Below are 22,487 nucleotides of genomic sequence, written 5' to 3' on the forward strand. Positions count from 1 at the left end.
GTAAACAATCTTCCTGCCCAACCGGTACAATGTTTTGACAATTTCTGCACAACAATTTAAATAATAAAACGTGTGTATATACTGTACTAGAATATCGCCCAAGTTTTGAAAGAAAACTACTTAGAAGCACTTCAACTACACGCAAGATTAATCAAGGTACGTGAAGATTTGTGGCTTATTATTTGTTCTACAATAACAACAAATTATAAATGAAATTCTTAAACACTGAAAACATCAAATAGGTCGTATCAAACCTGTGTTTTGCAATAATGTGAGATGGAAGTTCTGTAACTCAGATTACTTCCAGTTTGGACCTTATACACTTGAAACTAGGAAGTGTAAACTGACTTTTGTTGCTTACTTGATACTTCTTTTTCTCTTAAAGCCATCGACCGTCATCCAACTCCTGTATCTTATCACACACAGGAGACTATTACTGCGAACTAGGCATTGTGTGAAAGTTTGGTGCAATTGTAAATTGATGGATGGATTGATTATGAGGTTTTAAGGGACCCAACTACTGCAGTCATACTGTATATTTCAGGAGCATGGGAGAAAACTATTACATTTTAAATAAAAAACAAGGGTGGGTGAAAGAAAAACTGGCATAGAACACCCATAACAGGTGCTGAGACTACAATATTAAAAAGAGTCAGGAGCTAAAATATAAATGTCACAGTAGCATAGGGCAGATATCACTCAGGAGTGATTAGAGGCCCATCACAGCTTGTCATGTAGCAGAAGTGCGACCCTTGCCTGACCCAGCTCTCTAACCCACTACTTCTGGTCAATCGAGTCGTCGAGTCAATGGGGTAAGTAGGCAGCTTTTTGCAGGACGTTGTTGCAGCCACATGTAGCAAGCATTGCTTCACGCAGTGGAGAATGGCAAAACAGAGGCATGCTGGCGACCGAGGCATTGCTAAGTAAGCATGCACAGATAGCCTGGCTGACAGCAGCAGTCTACCAACAGGCTGACGCAAGGACGTACAAAGATCGAGCGCTGAGCGAAGCCTGGAGAGTGCTGAGTAAGGGGAAGTGAGGCCAGCACGCTAAGTTACACTGCAACATACTGTGGGAGTAATAACAAAAAGCTACCACCGAGGGTAAAAAACGTCGTCCTGCCGGATATAAATAGTGAAGCACAGGCAGCAACAGGCAGAAGCCATTACAGGGTGTATACGTGGACAAGGAAAAAAAATTCCCCGGATTTTTCCCGGATTTCCCGGTTAAAAATACACTTTCTTCCGGGTGACAGTATATTTTCCCTTATCAATGCTTTGAATGGTTATGGTTTTATATCTGGGCGTACAATATCCCGGCACTTTAGAAAACGAAACTCAGGGAAAAAGGCACGTTTTGGAAACATCTTTGATGTGCAGCAACATGTATGCTGCGTATTTTCGTATTACGAAAGTATACAGTGGAATTCCACCAAACAGCATGTTACTTTCCGAATATTTGAAATCAAGATTTCGATGCCCTTTTACAGGCCGTTTGTAGCTCATGTCACATGATCTCGCCAGCCGATGACAGCGGATATTCAGAGCATAGGACACGTGATGTAGTCAGCGAACAGCAACATCACTGTTAAGTACCACGAACACACAAACAGGGAAAGGTAATAGTTTAAATTAATATACACAGTGTTGCTACAAGAAAAGCAAAGTTTTCACATATAATATTGTTCTCAAGCTGCAAGAGAAGCTAAGCTTTCGCATATATTGTTGATCTTTTTTGAGCGTGTTACACTTTAAGATATATCACACAAATGTGCCAGTAAAATTTTTAATAATGACATAAATGTCTGATCTTCAGGGTTCGAAATTCTTCTAAATGGCGTGTCATCAAAGAGTTGATTTTTAAATGAGAGTCAAATGATCTGTGATTTAATAAATTCAGGGTACATGTCCGCACATAGTTCAACTTACGTAAAAGGATATTTACTTTGAAATTAACGCTTTTCAAACCACTATTCGCAATATTTTCCCACGACCTGTTAGAAATAGGTTCGTTTCAGCAGTTGTCAGAAAGTGAAGATAACAGGCGACACCTCGTTTGGGTAGCTATCACGACGTAGGAAGCCCGTATGTACATACGTGTAAAACACTGAAAGATCATACATTATGTCATAAAAGGAACAAGACATCAGAGGATACTGCAGGAGCATCGGAATTTCGTGAACAATATTAAAATGTGAACATTTAAAGTGCATACTTAAAAGTGTACATTCGTATGTCCGGATTCCCAGTGATGTGACCTCGACCTTATATTAAGCTTTTCAGTGTGGTTTTCGGGATGTAAATTTTCTTGGAGCGCTCTTTGGTTCTTTATTATGACATAATTCTATATGTACTATAAAATGAAAACGTGCACTTGAAATGCAGCGTACAATTGAAACTAGCCAGTACTTTGGAATTAAACATTTCGTTTCAAATACATTGACTGCCTCTACGGAAAAGGTTAACAAAAGTCAAATTTCTTTACCAAACAGACAAAAATAACTTCATTGTTACACAAGGCGATTAATGCTTGACTGTCAGAAAGGTGGAAATAAAATAAAACCTGAAACTAATGACATATTTTAGCCTTCCGTAATTATGCGAATGTGTTTTAATTCACTTGATAGCTCCCGGCCACAGATATCCGTTTTGTTTTCATTTGAAGTGAGAGTAAACGAAGAGGAAACAGCAAAATCACTAAATGTAAACACGGGTCATGTGGAGACTACCCACTATAACTCAGACTGCTCTGCGCATCAGCCCTGGATCTACGACATTTGCGAACCGAGTCAATACTAAAAAAAATCCAATTTTCAAAATATGTTCATCTTGTAGCGCACATCTTTCTGAAAAGTCTGAAACATAAAACATATGTATTCGAGGAAATGTAAGACATATTATTTGGTCTTAAGTATGCCAAAGTGCAGTGCCACGCCTCTTCATAAAGCATTTTTCTACCGCACGTCCGAACTATATTCATGCGAGTGGAAATTTAAGTGTCCTGTGGTGCCTCTCCTGCTCCCAGTCGGCTGGTTTGACAGCCTGCCCCTCTTAAAAAAAAATCTCGCAATTAATAGTGTATGGGATTATTTGTAATTGAGAGAACAAGAACTCTTCAGAGAATCTGAACTATTTATTGCCTATTAGTTAATAACTTGCTGTTTTGTGTGACATAAAATTAAATATAGGATATATAAAACCAAAACTGACAAGAGATAAGCAAGAAATTACACATTTCTTCAAACCTTAGCTCCATGCATTTTTTTCTCTCTCTAATCTTGCTACAGCTTTACATGGCGTGCTTTCCTTCCTGCAAAAGGATCTATTACCTCATCACAGTTCGTCAAATGTTTTGCTACATGAAAAATCGAAATGTCGTTATCTAATACTGAAAAATCAGTTAATACAAATAATACCCAAGACTGGTGTGGTTTCTCGATCTGATTACGTCTATTGTGTCACTGTCTGCCAGATAAAACAAAATAGGCCTTTCTAATATGGCAGCAATTTTCTAACACACAAAATAAACGAGTTTTGGCACAAATGGCCATTTTTATAACACGAGAGAATATAATCCACGAAGTACCAAAATCAAATGCCTATTAGGCCTACTACAAGCAAAAAGCTTTATGTTAGGAAATAGTTTCACATTTCATTCATATGCACCAGCTTCTCAAGCATGAGATCGAAAAGACGTATTACAAAATTTTTATATAAATTTGGAATCGTCCTATTCTTCCATAATTTGTGTAATATCCCCGTTTCTTCTCCTTCCTCGTTCTAACAATCTTGTCATCAATAATTCTGTAACTATTGCTACCGCTGTCAAAATTTGTTCGCTGATTAACTTCACTAACCCTGTCATAATCACAGGTTTAGTTATCCCGCGATTATTTTCCAGTTAGGCGTTATTACGTGTTCGAACAGAATGTTTCCGCGTTACTTCCAGAATAGAACTTATGCGTCTGCTAGCCGGGGACTGTACAACTGGTCTTTACTAGTGCAGCAATCTGGCCAAAATTTTTCTGTCAAAATTTCATTTTCTTGGAGACACCGAGAAGATAATACGTAATCTTTCTCACCTGTTATTCCTGTTAGTCATTTATTTCCGTTCTGGTAGTCTGAATCTATGGATTTCGCTAGTAATTATAACAATGCTGACCATTCGCAAAACCAATCAACCACATAATCAGACAGCGATTGGCATTTTATCCGTTCGGCTTTACTCCCTCAGCTCGCATTGCCCTGCCCCCTTTTGTCTGCGGAAAGTTTATTTCTAGATGCGACGAGGATTCTCCTGACAGTTTTCCGAAATTCCTTAACCAGGGAAGACGAATAGAATATTCCAGAATTTGAAACACGAACAGCTGCTAGCATGAGCTTCTTAAAAGTAGATACCTTAGGGGTTGCGAAGCAACTCAAATCGCTTGATACGGGCAAGTCTTCAGGTCCAGATTGTATACAGATTAGGTTCCTTTCAGATTACGCTGATACAATAGCTCCCTACTTAGGAATCATATACAACCGCTCGCTCACCCATAGATCTGTACCTACAGATTGGAAAATTGCGCAGGTCGCACCAGTGTTTAAGAAGGGTAGTAGGAGTAATCCATCGAACTACAGACCTATATCATTGACGTCAGTTTGCAATAGGGTTTTGGAGCATATGCTGTATTCAAACATTATGAATCACCTCGAGGGGAACGATATACTGATACGTTATCAGCATGGTTTCAGGAAACATCGTTCTTGTACAACGCAGCTAGCTCTTTATTCGCACGAAGTAATGGCCACTATCGACAGGGGATCTCAAGTTGATTCCGTATTTCTAGATTTTCGGAAAGCTTTTGACACCGTTCCTCACAAGCGACTTCTAATCAAGCTGCGGGCCTATGGGGTATCGTCTCAGTTGTGCGACTGGATTCGTGATTTCCTGTCAGGAAGGTCGCAGTTCGTAGTAATAGATGGCAAATCATCGAGTAAAACTGAAGTGATATCAGGTGTTCCCCAGGGAAGCGTCCTGGGACCTCTGCTGTTCCTGATCTATATAAATGACCTGGGTGACAATCTAAGCAGTTCTCTTAGGTTGTTCGCAGATGATGCTGTAATTTACCTTCTAGTAAGGTCATCCGAAGACCAGTATCAGTTGCAAAGCGATTTAGAAAAGATTGCTGTATGGTGTGGCAGGTGGCAGTTGACTCTAAATAACGATAAGTGTGAGGTGATTCACACGAGTTCCAAAAGAAATCCATTAGAATTCGATTACTCGACAAATAGTAAAATTCTCAAGGCTGTCAATTCAACTAAGTACCTGGGTGTTAAAATTACGAACAACTTTAGTTGGAAAGACCACATAGAAAATATTGTGAGGAAGGTGAGCCAAAGGTTGCGTTTCATTGGCAGGACACTTAGAAGATGCAACAAGTCCACTAAAGAGGCAGCTTACACTACACTCGTTCGTCCTCTGTTAGAATATTGCTGCGCGGTGTGGGATCATTACCAGGTGGGATTGATGGAGGACATCGAAAGGGTGCAAAAAAGGGCAGCTCATTTTGTATTATCGCGTAATAGGGGGGAGAGTGTGGCAGATATGATATGCGAGTTGGGATGGAAGTCATTAAAGCAAAGATGTTTTTCGTAGTGGCGAGATCTATTTACGAAATTTCAGTCACCAACTTTCTCTTCAGAGTGCGAAAATATTTTGTTGGGCCCAACCTACATAGGTAGGAATGATCATCAAAATAAAATAAGAGAAATCAGAGCTCGAACAGAAAGGTTTAGGTGTTCGTTTTTTCCGCGCGCTGTTCGCGAGTGGAATGGTAGGGAGATAGTATGATTGTGGTTCAACGAACCCTCTGCCGTGCACTTAAATGTGAATTGCAGAGTAATCATGTAGATGTAGATGTAGACAGACATCATGTACACTACGCACGCATTCAAAAGTCAACTTACGATTCATTCAGAAATCAACTTAAAATGTGTTCAAAAATGTTCAAAAACCAACAGGAAAGCGTTTCAAAATCATATGAATAATCGATAGACAAGCTTTGTGAAACAAGGTTTTTCTTTTTTTCTTTTTTTTTTCCTTCAAGAATATGAATTTGGCGCCCCTTTTTCCGACAGCATCTAGCTGCTTGCTGCGACTGCTTGCACAGCCAACAGCCACATTCCTGAAGCCAGAAGCGGGAGAATCTACTACTCAAACGTGACTCAACTGCGCATGCGCATGAGCCCGCGCGTAGCTGCTAAAAGAAATTGAATGTAAATAATTGCGACTTCACACTCACTGGAAGCAATTTGTTGTTATGAAGCACTGCATAGTCTTCCTAAAGCTTTTGACACATTTTCAATTGGCAGACGCTTGCATGAGCACTGTGTGTCATCGTTGTGGCGCATTTCCTTTGCAATTTAAGTTATTTTCGTTTTTTTTCTCTCGTTTATGTTTTATTGTTGAAGTATTATTCTGCACTAGCGGGATACAGTAATATCCTTTGTTAGAATATGGGTTCTTACCAGTCAAAATTACAAAAATTTAACTGAAAACTCGAACAATGAAAAATTCCTGGAATTCTAAAAATATCCCAGGTTTTTCCCAGATCTCCCGGGTCGTATACACCCTGCATTAGGAAGCAGTTCGCATCCGAGGACGGAGGTGGTACATGTCTGAATGTTCAATCTTCGTAGGTGACGATTCCGGAAGTTTGTTCCAGCTCGCAGAAGTCATCCGTTCGGCGCCAGATGTCAACTTCAGCTCTGGAGGTCGGCACCATGGCTGACTAACTACAGTGAGAACATCCAGCAGGTCCGGCCCCAGCGCGGTCTTTGTCACAGGCGCCGCCGGGGACTGATGCCCAGACTTCACGGCAACCTGGCCCCACGACGCGTGGTCCTTCCATGACGGGACCTTATGGACATCACGCTGGCACAGCAGGCGTTGGCAGCTGACCTCACAGCGACGCAGCTCCGTGGGCGTGCCTGTACTGGGGAGCCGAGTTCATCTCAACCACCGGGCATCCTGGCTTCAACGGTGCACTGGTGGCCTGAGGCTTCCGAGTACGATCAGCGGCGCGCGTTGTGCGCATTGTCGGAGAATCTACACAGCAGCAGCCAGGTGGAGGGGTCCGCAGGGCTGGGCAGTGACGAGGGAGAAATTGTAAAGAAAGTTCAATAAATAAATTGTGAAACTCCATGCCATCTCAGTCTTTGGCGCACCCACTGTGTCTGCTGCTAACAAGTGGTGCAGAAGTCTTAACAAGTGGTGTCAGGCGCACCCACGCCACAACTTTGACTAGCACCGTGCGGAGCAACCAAGAAACACCGAATAGGTTGAGTCCAGCAACTGCCTTCTTTCTATGTTTTCTGTGTAGCTAGACATGTCGAGGGTAAAGTTAAGGGATGTGAGAGTAGTCATTTGAAAGGCCTTGCAGCCCTGTAGACTTATCGCAGTTTTGTGGGAATGAGACTCACATCAACTTAGTACCATGTAAATGTGTAGTGTGTGGATTAACAGGTCACATCGCTCCTTGCGATAAATTTGTACCAAGTACTTGTGATGTGTGTGGCTTCAATGATCACGTAACGGGGCAATGTGGTAAGTCTAGATGGCTTGCCATTAGACGTGCTAGGAATTAACTTGCTTCTGGGTAATACAATTTTATTTTTGTGAGGTGAGGTATACCACACGGGAAATATCAGACACACGTGCAACCGGGACAAGTGACGCCGTAGTCACATTGACAGAGCAAGTTAAGAAACTGAGTGAAGAAAATAGTTGCAAAAGCAGCACATGCAGAGGATGGAGCAACAATTGTTGCAAAATACTCAATCAGGCTCGGGAAGCGATAGTGTAGAATGCTAGGGTACTGTCTTTTCCGGTGTGGCAGATTGTTCAGCGGCTAATTTGATACCTTCCTTCTCGGGTGAAACATCAGAGGATGTGAATGTTTTAAATTGGTGACGTACGTAGTACGGCTAGACTGTGTGGCTGGTCAAATGAAATATGTTTGCAAATGGCGAGGTTATGGTTAGTAGGTGATGCAAAGACTTATGTGGCACACCATGAAGGGTTAAAGGATGTTACTACGTTCAGAGTTTGCTGAGGGATTATTGCAAAGGTTTAGGAAACAAAACAGTGCCAGATTTTTTTAGAGAAAAATTGAGGAGGATGACGCAAAAAACGGGTGAAGCGGTAGAAGAATTTTCAGACAGAATTAGGAGAACGAATGCGCACACATATGAGTTAACGCAAGATGCAAGTTCAAATGAAGTTCTATAGAAAGAAGCAGAGAATAGAGCTTTAGACCCATTTTTGCGAGGGGCCTCGCCGGATTTTTCACGCCGGATACGGATGGAAAATCCAAGTGACTTAGCAGCAGCATTACACGTAGCTACACATTTGCAGGAAGTGGATAGCGCCACTAGAAGTCGCAATGACAAGAAAATTTTTTCGTCTTTCGAAGACTGTTACCGCTGTGGGAAGCAAGGTCATTTTAAAGGACAATGTCGGTAACTGCAGTGTTTCAATTGTCAGAAAATAGGGCATAAGACACGGCAGTGTAAAGCCAAGAAACAGGTTAATGATACAGCAGGTAAAAAACTGTTAAACGAAAAAGGGAGTGTTCCTACCGTCGAGAGGCATTCCCAGTAAAAATAGGTACTCAGAGAGTGCACGAAGAGGTGGATTATAGTTTGATGGTTTGGATAAAAGGTAAGTGGCGAAGAGTTTTAGTGGATACTGGAGCGCATGTATCAGTTGTCAGTGTGGACCTCGTGGACAAGAAAGGATTGGAAGCTCCGAGATACAGGTTGCGCGCAGCAGGTGATAAAAAATTGGATGCACTAGGGACAGCACAGCTCAAGTTTAAGATAGGGAACGTGTGGTTCTGGGAGCAAATGGAGGTGTTGTCAACTGTGGGAGAGGGATTTTCAGCGATACTTGGGTTGGACTTTCTGATCAAAGATCACAACAAAATTGACCTTTGGAACTCTATGGGAACTTGTTCTCAATGGGTACAGCCGTTGCAAATGTTTCAGAGTCGCAAGGTGCACCTATAGCTAAGGTGATACCAACTACACTGTGTACAAGTGCATTAAAGGTGATTTCGTGTGACAAAGTACGAACAGGTACAGGGAAGTTGATCTGGGTACTGGTGGATGTCGACGTGCCACAGCAGGGATTATTCTTGCTAGAGCCACTACCGAGTATTGAGGTTTTAGACGAAAAGCATTGCTTTATTCGTAGGAGTGCATCACGGTTATCGGACATTAACGGACAGTTTATGGTTCAGGTGAGTTTAGATAACTTCGGGCAGGATGATTTCGATCTGCAGACGGGATTAGTAATAGCCACAGTAGAGTTAATGGATGAAGAGGACATCGATAGTTCGAGGCTAGACTATGATGTAAAGCAAACCGTCAGCACGTCTGCACTTTGTGACAAGGTAAATCATTTGAGAGGAAATAATCGTTCGGGTATGGAAGCATTATTACTAAAGTACAAAGCATTGTTTGAAGCACAGGGTACGTTACCTGCTACACCGATAACACAGCATCGTATTTCGACAGGGAATCACACTACGGTGTATTGTAAGCCATACAGACTACCGAAACAATTACAACCAGTAGTAGAGCAATTAATAGAGCAACAACTGGAAGATGGGATAATCCAGCACAGTAATAGTCCTTGGTCTAGTAGCGTGGTCCTAGTTCCGAAGAAGACACCAGACGGATCGAAAAAATTTCGTTTTTGTTGCGATTACAGACATTTGAATGTACGGACAGTGGCGGATGTATATCCAATTCCGAATATCACAGAAACATTAGACAACCTAGGGCAGTGTGAATTTTTCTCCACTACGGATTTGCGAAGTGGTTATCACCAGATTGAAGTATGCCCGGAGGACATGCCAAAAACAGCATTTACGACACATTGTGGTCACTTCGAGTATAAAAGAATGCCATTTGGACTAATAAACACTCCAACAACATTTCAGAGGCGGTTGGATGGAGTCCTTTGCGGGTTGAGACTGAAAAAATGCATGGTGTATCTGGATGACATAGTTTTTTAAAGAGATATAGAGCAGCATGTGGAATGGTTAGAGGAGGGGTTTAAAAGATTAGAGGCAGCACGGCTAATGTCATTTTGCGCAAGCACAAGTAAATTATCTCGAGCATGTTCTCAGTCAGGACGGGGTACGGACAGATCCTCGTCTCACTTCTGCAGTACTAGATTTTCTGGTTCCACAAACAGTTAAACAACTGCAATCGTATATTGGTCTTGCGAGCTATTATCGAAAATTAGTACAGGGGTTCGTAGAAATAGCGAGGCCACTTACCAAGTTGCCAGTGGACGTCAGAGTGCGAGAAAGCATTTCAAGAATTGAAACGGATACCGACATCAAATCCAGTTTTGAAGTTTCCAGACTTTTCGAAGGAGTTTATACTACAATGTGACGCGTCTAATCACGCTTTTGGGGTTGTACTTGGGCAAGAAATTGATGGCAAAGAACATCCGATTGCGTTCGCGTCTCATCAACTTAACAAGGCGGCACAGAATTACTCCACGGCGGAGAAGGAATTGTTAACAGTAATATACGAGATTTCGTACTTTCGATGTTATCTGTATGGTAGAAGGTTTAAGGTTGTGACGGATCATTCAGCTCTGAAATGGTTATTAGGTCTGAAAGACCCAGCGAGTAGGCTAGTGAGGTGGGCACAAACTCAGTGGGTTCGATTATGAGGTATGAAACATGCCAATGCTGACGCATTGAGCACGAAAGTGGCAGTATTAAAAGTAACAGGGGAGACTGAAGATGAGTGGAAAAGGGCAAAAGACATGAATAGTGATTGCCAATTGTTCAGAAAGCAACCGCAGTTCCTAGTGCAGGATGGCTTACTTTGCAGGCCGACGAAATGCGACCCGCACGTCGTCGTACCAGCAGCGTTAAGATCTGAAGTTCTGCAACAGGCGCATGGCCATTTTCTTTCAGAACATGGCGGGAGAAGACCTACGGATAGGTGGATTGCGGAGAAGTTTTGGTGGAGGATACGATGTCAAGATGTGGACGAATACGTCAGGAATTGTGTGCCATGCGCACAGTGTGCGGACTTGAGCCATCAAAAGATTCAGCTTCAAAGATTACCAGAGGCAGACAGACCTTGCCAACAAATCGGAATCGATTTATTAGGCCCATTTAATAGGAGTGCAGCAGGTAATAAGTATGTGTTAACAGTGACTGACCACTTTTCTAGGTATTTAGTCATCGTCGCATTACCAGATCAGAAAGCAAGTACGGTGGCACAAGCTTTAGTTAATAATTGGTTACTCAGGTATGGGATACCTCAGTCCTTAATCTCTGATCAAGGTACTAATTTCACGTCTGATCTGATTAAGCAACTGTGTAAGTTACTGAAGGTAAAGAAACTATGGACTAGTCCATTCCATCCGCAAGCAAACAGACGAACGGAGAGAGTGCATCGCACGATCACTAAGATGTTGAGTCACTATGTAAATAGTCAACACACCGACTGGGATGTGTACTTGCAATTCGTAACCAGTGCATATAATAGTAAGGTACATACGTCCACAGGATTGTTGCCGTACAAAGTGGTGTATGGGTGGAATATGCCATCACCTTTTGACATGCTTCGTCCAAGGCTGGGAGCAGAGGGCGAGCATGTAAGGCAATTTGCGAAAACCATTAAGGAAGTATGGCAGAGTGTTAGACGAACTAACATGAAAGCTTTGGAACGACAAGAACGGATGGGAGTTACAACGAGGAAGTTGCCACAGTACCGAGTAGGCCAATGGGTGCTACTAGCTAACCCGTATGTTTCAAAAAGGGAGAACCAAGAAGTTCACAAACAAGTTCCAGGGACTGTACCAGGTAGTGGAAATGACATCATCTGTAAATGTAAAATTACAATTGCTTAGCAAGACAACGGTGGTTCACGTTAGTAGAGTTAAGCCGTTCCAGGGGGTAGTAGTTCCGTATATATGTACTTCTCCTTCTGGCAGAAAGCAAAAAGAAGCGCCAGAAGAAGACAGTAATCTGGGTATTAAGTATAAGTTGCATTTGAAGGATGTGTAGTTAGCAGTAATTATCATGTGTGTATTATTTTTGTGCACGGACTAGGGATATTTTATTGGTATTAAGGGGTAGTGATGGGAGTTTTTTTCCTTCTCTCTTCATTCTGTAGGTGACGCAGGATGGGATACAAGTGGATAGTATGGGGCGTAGTCCTCTGGCAGCTGACACAAGCTGGCCAGGTACAGGATATGCCGTTGCAAAGTGGGGTGTTGTTCGGGAAACGACCGGATGTGGTCCTCACGAGTCGACGCTTCGGCTGGCACTCAACATCCTGCAGTTAAGGAATGAGATATGGCAGCTACAGGAGGTGGTATCAAGCATGGAAATGATTGCATCTAAGAATGGAATATTATGGGACGTGCAAGAAGAGTATGAAGCTTTGGATAGGTCATGTAAGGAAATAAGGGAACAACTGCGCCAAGTCGTGAGCATGATTACAGGGAGGATAAAGAGTGTAAAGAGTGGTTGGTTGAATGCAGGTGGGAAGTTGCTGAAAACAATTTTTGGAACAGCGGATAGAGACGATATTGAGGGTTTGAACAATTCTTTAACAGTTATTCGCAACAGGGACGAAAGCATAGGGAAGTTAGTGGATATACACACAACAGAGATACGGGGATTAGGTACAGAGTATGAATATGACACACATGGTGCATGGGATGGCTATAGGGTTACGAACATACATAGAACAAACACAGAAATTATTGAATACGGATCTGGAACAGGTACAAACGCGATTGGATATAGTGGAAAGGAAGCTGGAAATGGCTAAATTGCCGTGGGAACTGGTTAACAGCATTGGTGATGCACGAGTGAGGATGGATGAATTGCAAGAGGCAGTACATCACGCATTGCACGGGCAGGTGAGTGTGACGTTGATGTCAACAGAAAAATTCAGACGGAGTCTGAAGTAGGCAGAGGGAGAGTTTCCAGAGGGGGTAGAGCGCGTAGTGGCGATAATTGAAGCGAGTATGTCACTTTTTTATCATATGTCTAGGATTAAGGTAACAACGGATCTAGTTAAGATGTATATAGAGATCAGATTTCCAGTAACTAGAGTGGCGAGACAGTATCACTGTTACACAGTGCATCCTTATCCAGTCAGATGGGAGCACATGGAGAAGGGCATACAGTTCAGGACACAGGAGGTTTTGTTAATTTCTAAGGAGGGGGATACTCATGCTACTATGCCGAGTTTAGAGTTGAGTAGATGTCTAACGGAGTCAGTTTCCATTTGTCCATCACGGGTTGTTTTCATGGGCAAGGGGTCGTGTGAATCCAGTTATTTAGGGCAGAAGCAGAAGCCTCGGAGTGTCTGAGAAAAATAGTGAAGCCTACGCCACATTTTCAGCAAGTTTGGAGGCACTGGTTGTATTCAGTATTCGCTACGAAGAGGATATCAGCCAAATGTTATGACAATGGAAATTGGACAGCAACCACTGAGATGGAAATACGGGACAGTGGTTTGCTAATCAACAGGACAAATTGTGAAATAATAGGGGATCGTTTCAGCTTACGAGCAAGTCACGGGAGTCACCAAGGTTACAGATACTCATCTGACGTTGTACTGGACAGATGCGTAATTCAGCATCGCTATAGGAGAAAATTTGACATATATTAACAACACCTTGGATGCTACACTATTGCAAACGATAGATAAACTAGTGGATTCGGAGAAAGGTCAAACTTCAATGCAGCAATTATTAAGGCATGTGGAGGAGTACAATACCAGGCAGAAACGTAGCATAGTGACCATTGGTATTTCAACCAGTACTATTACGGTGTTGATTGTATTTATCGGTGTGGTATATGTCTTATTAAAACAGAGGATTCAGCTTGTTAATGCAAGACCGCTCCACAAGATTCCTGTAGAATGGATTACCAGTAGGGCATGAGTCAGGGCAACCTGGATGTTTATAGGGAAGAAGTAGAATACAGGATAGAACTAGAGTTAACGTATAGGGTAAATTCGGGGACAAATTTAATTTTTAGGAGGAGGCAGTGTTGTGGCCATATGTAGTAAGCGTTGCTTTACGCAGTGGAGAATGGCAAAACAGGGGCATGCCGGGGTCCGAGGTGTTGTGAAGTAAGTATGCACAGATAGCCTCGCTGACTGCAGCAGTCTACCAACAGACTGACTCAAGGATGCACACAGACCGAGCACCGAGTGAAGCCTGGAGAGCGCTGAGTAAGGGGAAGTGAGGCCAGCACACTAAGTTACGCTGCAATATACTGCGGGAGTAATAACAAAAAGCTACCATTGATAGTAAAAAATGTCCTCCTGCCAGATATAAATAGTGGAGTGCAGGCAGCAACAGACCGAAGCCATTAGGAAGCAGTTCGGATCTGAGGACAGATGTTGTCCATGTCCGAATGTTCCATCTTCGTAGGTGACGATTCCGGAAGTCTATTCCAGCTCGCAGGAGTCATCCGTTCGCCGCCAGATATCAACTTCAGCTCTGGAGGTCGGCCCGAGTTTGGTCGGCACCATGGCTGGCTAACTATAGCGAGAACTTCCAGCAGGACTGGCCGCAGCGCGGTCTTGGTCACGGGCACCGCCGGGGACGGACGCACGGGCTTCACAACAACCCGGCCTCACGGCGTGTGGCCCATCCATGACGGGACCTCACAGACATCAACAACTGATGGCTTCCCAGCCGCCGGTGCAGCAGGCATCGGCAGCTGACCTCACGGTGACGCGGCTCCGTGGGCGTGACTGTTCTGGGGCGCCGAGTTCATCTCAACCACAGGGCATCCTGGCTTCAGCAGAGCACTGGTGGCCTGAGGCTCCCAAGTGCGATCAGCGGCGAGCGTTGCGCATATTGTCAGAGAATCTACACAGCAGCAGCCAGGTGGAGGGATCCGCAGGGCTGGGCAGTGACGACGAGGAAGAAATTGTAAAGAAAGTTCAATAAATAATTGTAAAACTCCATGCCATCTCAGTCTTTGGCACAGCCACTGTGTCTACTGCTAACAAGCGGTGTAGAGGTCTTAACAACGTATACACGGGTCAAACTGGTGTGAGCAATACAGCGTTGGCCCAAGATTGTGGATTCATTGCAAGCTAGTCGAAGAAAAGACCATTGCAGTGTCTTAGACCCTCTTATACTCTGGAATTTATTGGTTGTGGCAGTTGCAGTCTTTTCTGTTTCGTGCCATAGAGAGTTGGTGATACATGGCTGTCCACATGTTGGATTCTTGTCTGTCTGTCTGTCTGTCTCTAGTGCATCCTTCCCAGAAGCCTCCTCAGTGAGGCAACTGATGGGTTTTTTTCTCCAGGATCCCAACAACACTGGGGGACACGAGGAATATTACCGTGTTCCCACTTTCATGGAGGTGCAAGAGGAGAGCTTTTATTTGAGTTACCAATGGAAACCAGGATTAACAGTGTGCTTTAGCCTGTAGTGTGCAAACAGTCACTGCAGATTAGGAAATACTTTTGGGATTAGGTGCTGATGCAATGAAAGGCATGCACAATGGCCACCAATTCTACCTTATAGATGTTGCATGCAGTAGGCAGGGAGTGTTCCTCACTGGTAATTATGCATGTAAGGGAACAGTTTTCCCAATCTTCAATTCTTGAGCCACCTACATACATTATATCTAAATTGGTGTACTCACCAAGTACTGACAAGGAAAAACTGGGGGAAAAATGGTGGCGTCCATTACATCTTATGGGCCAAGAGACATATGTGGGTGAATTTGTGGGAAAGGTATGCACCATAGGTGTGTTCAAGAGTTTGAAGTACTGTAATGGGACGAAACTATAGGAGAACATGGAGAAGACATAACCCTGAACTGCAACAGGGCCACAGCCAGACAGTGGATGATGGTCACTGAACTGCGTGGTTTGCTCTCATGTCATTGGACCATGAGGGCTGAAATCAGGCCACAAGTCACGAACATCAGCTGCTGCCGGCTATTGCTCCTGCTAGATCGGCACCCCTCTCCAGAAGCAAGACATTTGTGACACCATCCTGGACATCAATGTCATGGGGCCAGCCTTTGGGAAGCAACTCCGGCATGATTGACTTCCATGTTGTCGACGATTACGCCAGACCCCAGTCATTGCCTGGTTCCACATGGTTCACAGTGGCCCACAAATGCAGCTTTTCTGTGAATTCAGTGCCAGGAAACAGCATTTAAATGCTGGCCCAGTCAAGTACTTCGCGTTCAGCACGGCAGGGCCACACATGCCGCCTGCCGCATGTCAGCTGGGAATCCTCGCTGTGAACTGTCACCACTGGACTATGAAGGAGGGACCTCTGCCTGTCTGCCCAGCTCTGGCAGGCAACACTGTGCTATCCACTCACCCCTGCTCCTCACTGTCGATACAGACTTCGACTGAGGAACATCATAACTGTGCTATTGGAATGGCACAACCTTCTGCATTAGAGAAGACCTGGTCGTCATCCAAGACTGTAGCATGGCTGCATTCTAGCATTTCAGCTTGCTTCACATACTGGAGACACCAGCGCAGTGCTCTTGTCTCCCGAGTGGCATAGGCACGCTGCCCACCATACGTCAACATCTGCTACTGTGACGCAGGAATATTATGAGGGACCTCTGGACCACACCAGAGACTGGAGCACAAACAGAAGAATGTCTGAACTGTATGAATTAGTAAAAAAACTAAAAGAGTACTCTTGTCTTCACCAGGACCTGCCTCTGCTGCTGTCCACATCCATCAGCTTTGACAGAGAACCCAGCCCACACCCAGGCAGCCTACCTCTCTCACCTTTACAGCACTGAGAGGAGGTAAACGAAAGTCAGATATGATACTGAATTCTTAAGTGACGCTCTTGTCTGATTGTCTTATTTCTGTATCAGGAAATGGTGTCTAACTGCACATGCTGGATGTGCTACGAACATGTAAGGTAGGGCTGAGGAGTAACTGGCAACACCTTATCCAATGGGGGGAATCCTCGCCTCTTTTAGGAGGCTGTCCACAGAGCTTTTAAAGAAGACACGATTTGCAAGCCTCATCCCACAATGACGGATCAGGTCTTTGAGTTTAAATGCTGATGACACTGCTGATCCACAGTTTTGGCTACCATAATTTAAATGTCATAAAAGGAGAGCTTTGTAGAGTTGGAAAATCATCCACACCTCAAGAGGTGTTGAGGCAGCAGAGGGTAAATAAGTTTTTACTGGTATGTCTGCTTAAACTTTCATATAAGTGTAACTTAGTTAACTTCTTAAATTTGAGTCCTAAAAAGTGGTATGTCTCTACTACATTAACCCTCGAGGGGCATGCCATTTTTTATAACACCAGTGGACGCACAGCGACTTTGTACACATGTCAATAACAGCTCTCTTTATGTTGCCAAAGTAAACATGCACATGAGGAATATCACAGTTTAACCCTCGTTTAACAGAACAATGATATAATAGATGTAGATTATATGAGCTAAATTAAACAATATGAAATAAACTTTCATTATATCTCTATTGCTGCATAAAAATGTTACCCCACGGTAATGACCCACTCAAAGCATTAAACAGTGCAGTTACATCAGATCCCAGCCAAGTGCTTATTTGAATGCTAATTATCTCTTAGACAACTGCCACATTGTACGATTATGCTGCTAGCTCTGAATCTGGGTCATTTTCTCATACAGATCATGAAATTTTTTCTCACCTATCTCACTGTTTATTTTATATTACTACTGCTCTCCTGGACTTATGACAACAGAACTTACCAGTGTTAGCTGAAGCAATAATTATAGGAATATATATGAGCTCGCAATTGTAAAACACCCACGGAATCGTACAATATAATGTTATTCGTGGTTGGTGCACTTTCTATGTAGGTGTGCCTGCTTGAATGTTAAGCAGCTCATTATGTACATGTGTGTGCCCTATATACTGCTTTCCTTTTAAGGTGCTGTAGTTACTGCTCCATGACCTTCATGTTGGAAGAACTACTGTACTGCAGATGCAGAAGTTAATCAGCATATAAGGTTGACAAGACAATCAATCCCACTGCCTCTACAAGTCTGTTCATCACTATTGAAAATAGGGTGATACTTCGGACAGCCCTGTGTGTCTCCGTTATCCTGTATGTGGGAAGTACTGTAGGGAGTACCAACCTGAACACCAAAGGATTGACAAGATAGAAAACTGGGAGACACTCACAGACATCCCACTCATGCAGGGTGATGAGAACATAGTGGTGCCATGCGGTGTCGTAGGCTTTACGCAGGTGAAAGAAGACAACAACAAGAGGCTGCCAACAGGTAAAAGCCATTCTGATAGACTGCATATGGAGTAGATGATACCAGTAGACCGGCCCTCTCGAAATCAACACTGGAGCTAGCCAAGAGCCCATTTCTTTCAATACTCAAACACAGTCATAAGATTACCATGCGCTCAAACTATTTGCAAAGAACATCAATAAGAGATTGGTTGTACTTATCTGCTTTCTGTGGGGTCTTCTCTGGTTCCAAAATTATGAAAATCTCATGTTCCCCTAATGCGAAGGGTGGTGAGAGAAGGGGGATTCTACCTCAAACCAGATGGTGTAAAATCTGTTAAGTACTTAGAGCTGTACTTTGACACCTCCTAAGTGCACACAAGAGTTCCCACTCTGAAAAAAAATGGTGTTCCAGGGTTCAAATGTTATGCTTTGAGGGGCAGGGAGACACAAACTGCCTGCATTTTGTAGGGATGGGAAGTCAAGGAGGTTGGTTATCAGACACCAATACTTGGGCAAGGTGGATTATCAGAATGTCGGCGATGAGTGTGGCATCATATTTCTTTACATCATCCTTACAGATGCCTGGGATATCAGTCACTTTTTGTTGACCACTAATACACTGAAATTTGGCCCCTGTATGTGTAAGAGAAGTAAGATTTTGTATGGTAGATAGGAAACATACCCAGCATACCTTCTTTTGCCTTTTGTAACGTTATGTGATCTACCTTGGAAAATTTAAATGTGATAAGAGCAGCTTTCACAGGACTGCACTTATATTGCCTGTCTGTGGTATTTAACAGGTGCACCAATTTCCTTTGTCTACACTGGGTTTGACATCTGACAGGGACATCTTGAGGAAAGATATTTCACTAGTTCCGTTGAGTGTAAGAGCCAGTGGTTACATGAACATCTCTTCAATAGCCCAATGCAGAGGCATATCAACCATTACAGAAGTGCTGAAAGTGTCAGTCAGTCTTCTTAAGTATCGAACACAGGGTTGTTTTGTTTTGTTTTAGGACGAAAAAACAACTAGTCATATGTGCCTAAGCCAGAATCGTAGAACACAAAGACAAAAAAGGAGTCGATAGCGACTACGTGTTAAGCCCAGCCAATGGAAGAAAAGACAGGGACTTGCAGAAAGGTCCATAGAATATGTCAGAGAGACAATGGAGGTCCTGAACTAAATATTAAGCGTCCTTCGTCACAGTGCCACAATGGATAAAAAGTACAACACGGCTGACAGCCCACACATTGTTCGCTAGAACAACCGATAACTTAGGTGGCAAACCTAAACAAGAAAGTAGGTGGTTAAAAAAAAGGGCATTCAGTCAGAAAACGGTGAATCGTCAAAGGTTGAGGACAATGTGCACAAAGTGGTGGGGGATCACCACTTAACCAATGGCAATAGCCAAAACAACAATGCCCGATACGCAACCTAGCTAAAATGATCTCTCGACGAAAGGGCCGAGAGGTGGTCGACCAAGCTGCTAGGAGAGGTGTAATTCCTGGAGTTTGTTCAAATGAAGGGAAAACCGGTGGTGGTGCCAAAGTGACACCACCTGCTGACACATGGCAACACAGAGATCACTGGAGTGAATGGAAGAAATAGTGGGCCGAGGTACGAGGACTGCAGCCTTGGCAGCAGTGTCAGCGGCCTCGTTTCCTGTCCAACTGATGTGACCAGGAACCCACGTAAACATCACAGTGGCTCCATCAAAGTGAGTAAGTGGAAGGTTTCCAGACGCGTTTTACTAACGTGTGAACAGTGTACAGCACACAGAGGATCTGAAGAGCACAGAGAGGGTCTGAGCAAATAACGCAAGCCTGTGTTGCAAGATATACTGTGTGACCTGATAAAGGGCAAAGGGCTCTGCTGTAAATACTGAGCAGGGTTCCATAAGCCAATACTGAAAATAGTCATGCCACTGATGAAGGCACACCCAACACAATGGTCAGTCTGAGAGCCATCAGTGTACGCAATGGAACTATCGCAGAGTTCTGTGCGAAGGTCGAGAAACTTATGGTGATAGTGCAAGTCTGGAGTAGTGTCCTCAGGAAGCGAATAAAGTCCAGGTGAACATGGACCGCCACATGAAGCCAACGTGATGAATGGTTCACACCCCATTGGGGAAGTGGCAGATAGTGTGAAGTTTAGCGGCCGGAGCAATAGTCAAAAGCGAACTACAAGAGGTAACAGAGAAGAGGGACAAACTTCACATTGGCAATCAAAGGAGCCCTCTAAGGTGGAGGCATAGGATGGGTGGCAAGGCATGGCAGACAAACAGCATGAGCATCTGCCGAGGAGAAAATCAAGACGGTATGACAATGGTAGTTTGGATGATTCGGTCAAATGGATGCCACGAAGGGGGATTGTATTGAGACGGCATAAGATAGATGGACATGCAGATGCATAAATGAAACCCCCATAGTCTAGTTTTGAACAGACAATGGAATGGTACAAACAGAGGAGGGTGGACCAATCTGCTCCCCCAGAAGTACAACTGAGGACACGTAGGACACTGAAGGCCCATGTACAGCAGGCGGACAGGTAAGACATATAGGAGGATCAAGGAAGTTTCCTACCAAACATGAGCCCTTGGAATTTCGAAGTTTCAACGAACGGAAGAGCAAAATCCGTTGTTGATGCTCCACGAGTAAAGACAACTTATACAATGCTGAAGATGCCATTCAAGGAGATACATCTGTGGAGAACTGCAATAAATGGCCAAATTGTCAACAAAAAGGGTGCCAGAGATGCCCGGCGAGAGACAAGCCATAATAGGGTTAATGGCACTAGTAAAGAGGATGATGCTCAGGATGGAAACATGAGGCACACCATTTTCATGGATAAAAGTGTCCAACAAGGCAGAACCCACATTCACCTTGAAAACTCCATATTTTAAAAATTCCTGAAGGAAGCTAAGCATGCGGCCTAGGAAGCCCCAAGTGTACAGAGTATGAGGATACCAGCCCTCCAGCAGGTGTCATAGGCTTTCTAAAAAAAAGAGAGAGAGAGAGAGAGAGAGAGAGAGAGAGAGAGAGAGAGAGAGAGAGAGAGAGAGAGGGGGGGGGGGGGGTCTAGGATTTCCGCAGGAAAATATTCATCACACGGGTCGACAAAGTGAAAAGATGGTCACCTGTAGAACCACACACTCAAAATCCACACTGTGCAGTGGTTAGTAAATTGCAAAACTCGAGCCATCATAGCAGACGGGCATGAATCATACATTCCATCATCTTGCAAACACAGCTGGTGTGAGAAATGGGCGGTACATAAGGAAGGTGTTTGTCCTTACCACGCTTAGGGGTATGGGTATGACAGTGGCTTCAAACCAGGTTCTAAGAAACGTGCCCTCTGCCTAGATGGGATTGTTGGTTGGTTGGTTGGTTGGTTTGGGGTATAAAGGGACCAAACTACAGGATCATCAGCCCCTTCCTCCTAACACAAGCAAGGCTCAAGGTACAAAAACACTTAACACCACACCTACAAAGAAAATGAATGGAACATACAATAAATGGGGAAAACATACACCACAAGGAAAAGTAGAAGAAGGTATTAAAATCATAGAGCATATGGTCTGGGCTGGCTGACCACAATAATAAAAGAGGATGAGCCAGCCACTCGAACACATTAACGTGTCCACCCCAAAAGACAAGGCGATATGAACACATGTAGGGAAAAGACGACCATCAAGACAAACAAATGCAAAGAAAGTGTGCCAGAGTTAAAATGGAAGGAGGGTGATAATCTCAGAGAAGGTTAAATGCCCACCCTTAGATGGTACGATAAAACCCCCCTCTCAAAATTCAAACATAAGACTAAATCTGCTGTTGAGGCATTGTCACCCAACACTGAAGGTAGGGTGCTGGGAAGGTTAAAAGTCTGGCACAGAGTGTCGGAAAGTGGGCAGTCCAGCAAGATGTGGACGACAGTCATATGTGAGCCAAAGTGACACTGAGGTGGGGGTCCTTGCGACGGAGTAGTCAGCCATGTGTTAGCCACGTAGCCGATGCGGAGCCAGCAGAGAACCACAGAGTCCCTGCGAGAGGCCCGCATGGAAGTCTTCCACACATTCGTAGTCTCCTTAAAGGAATGCAGTTTGTTGTGCATACTGAGATTATGCCATTCTGTCTCCCAAAGCTGAAAAACATTGCGGCATAATAATGATCGCAGGTCAGTTACAGGGATGCCGATCTCCA

General features: G+C 43.8%; 1 protein-coding gene across 4 annotated transcripts in view; it reads right to left on the minus strand.

Annotated features, from left to right (window-relative positions):
* The window catches only part of LOC126248508 (polyadenylate-binding protein-interacting protein 1), a 148,354-nt gene that overhangs the window by 33,532 nt on the left and 92,335 nt on the right, over window positions 1-22,487 (minus strand). The gene's annotated exons all lie outside the window — the stretch shown is intronic.

This window comes from Schistocerca nitens, chromosome 3, assembly GCF_023898315.1.
Source record: "Schistocerca nitens isolate TAMUIC-IGC-003100 chromosome 3, iqSchNite1.1, whole genome shotgun sequence".
Classification (NCBI taxonomy): domain Eukaryota; kingdom Metazoa; phylum Arthropoda; class Insecta; order Orthoptera; family Acrididae; genus Schistocerca; species Schistocerca nitens.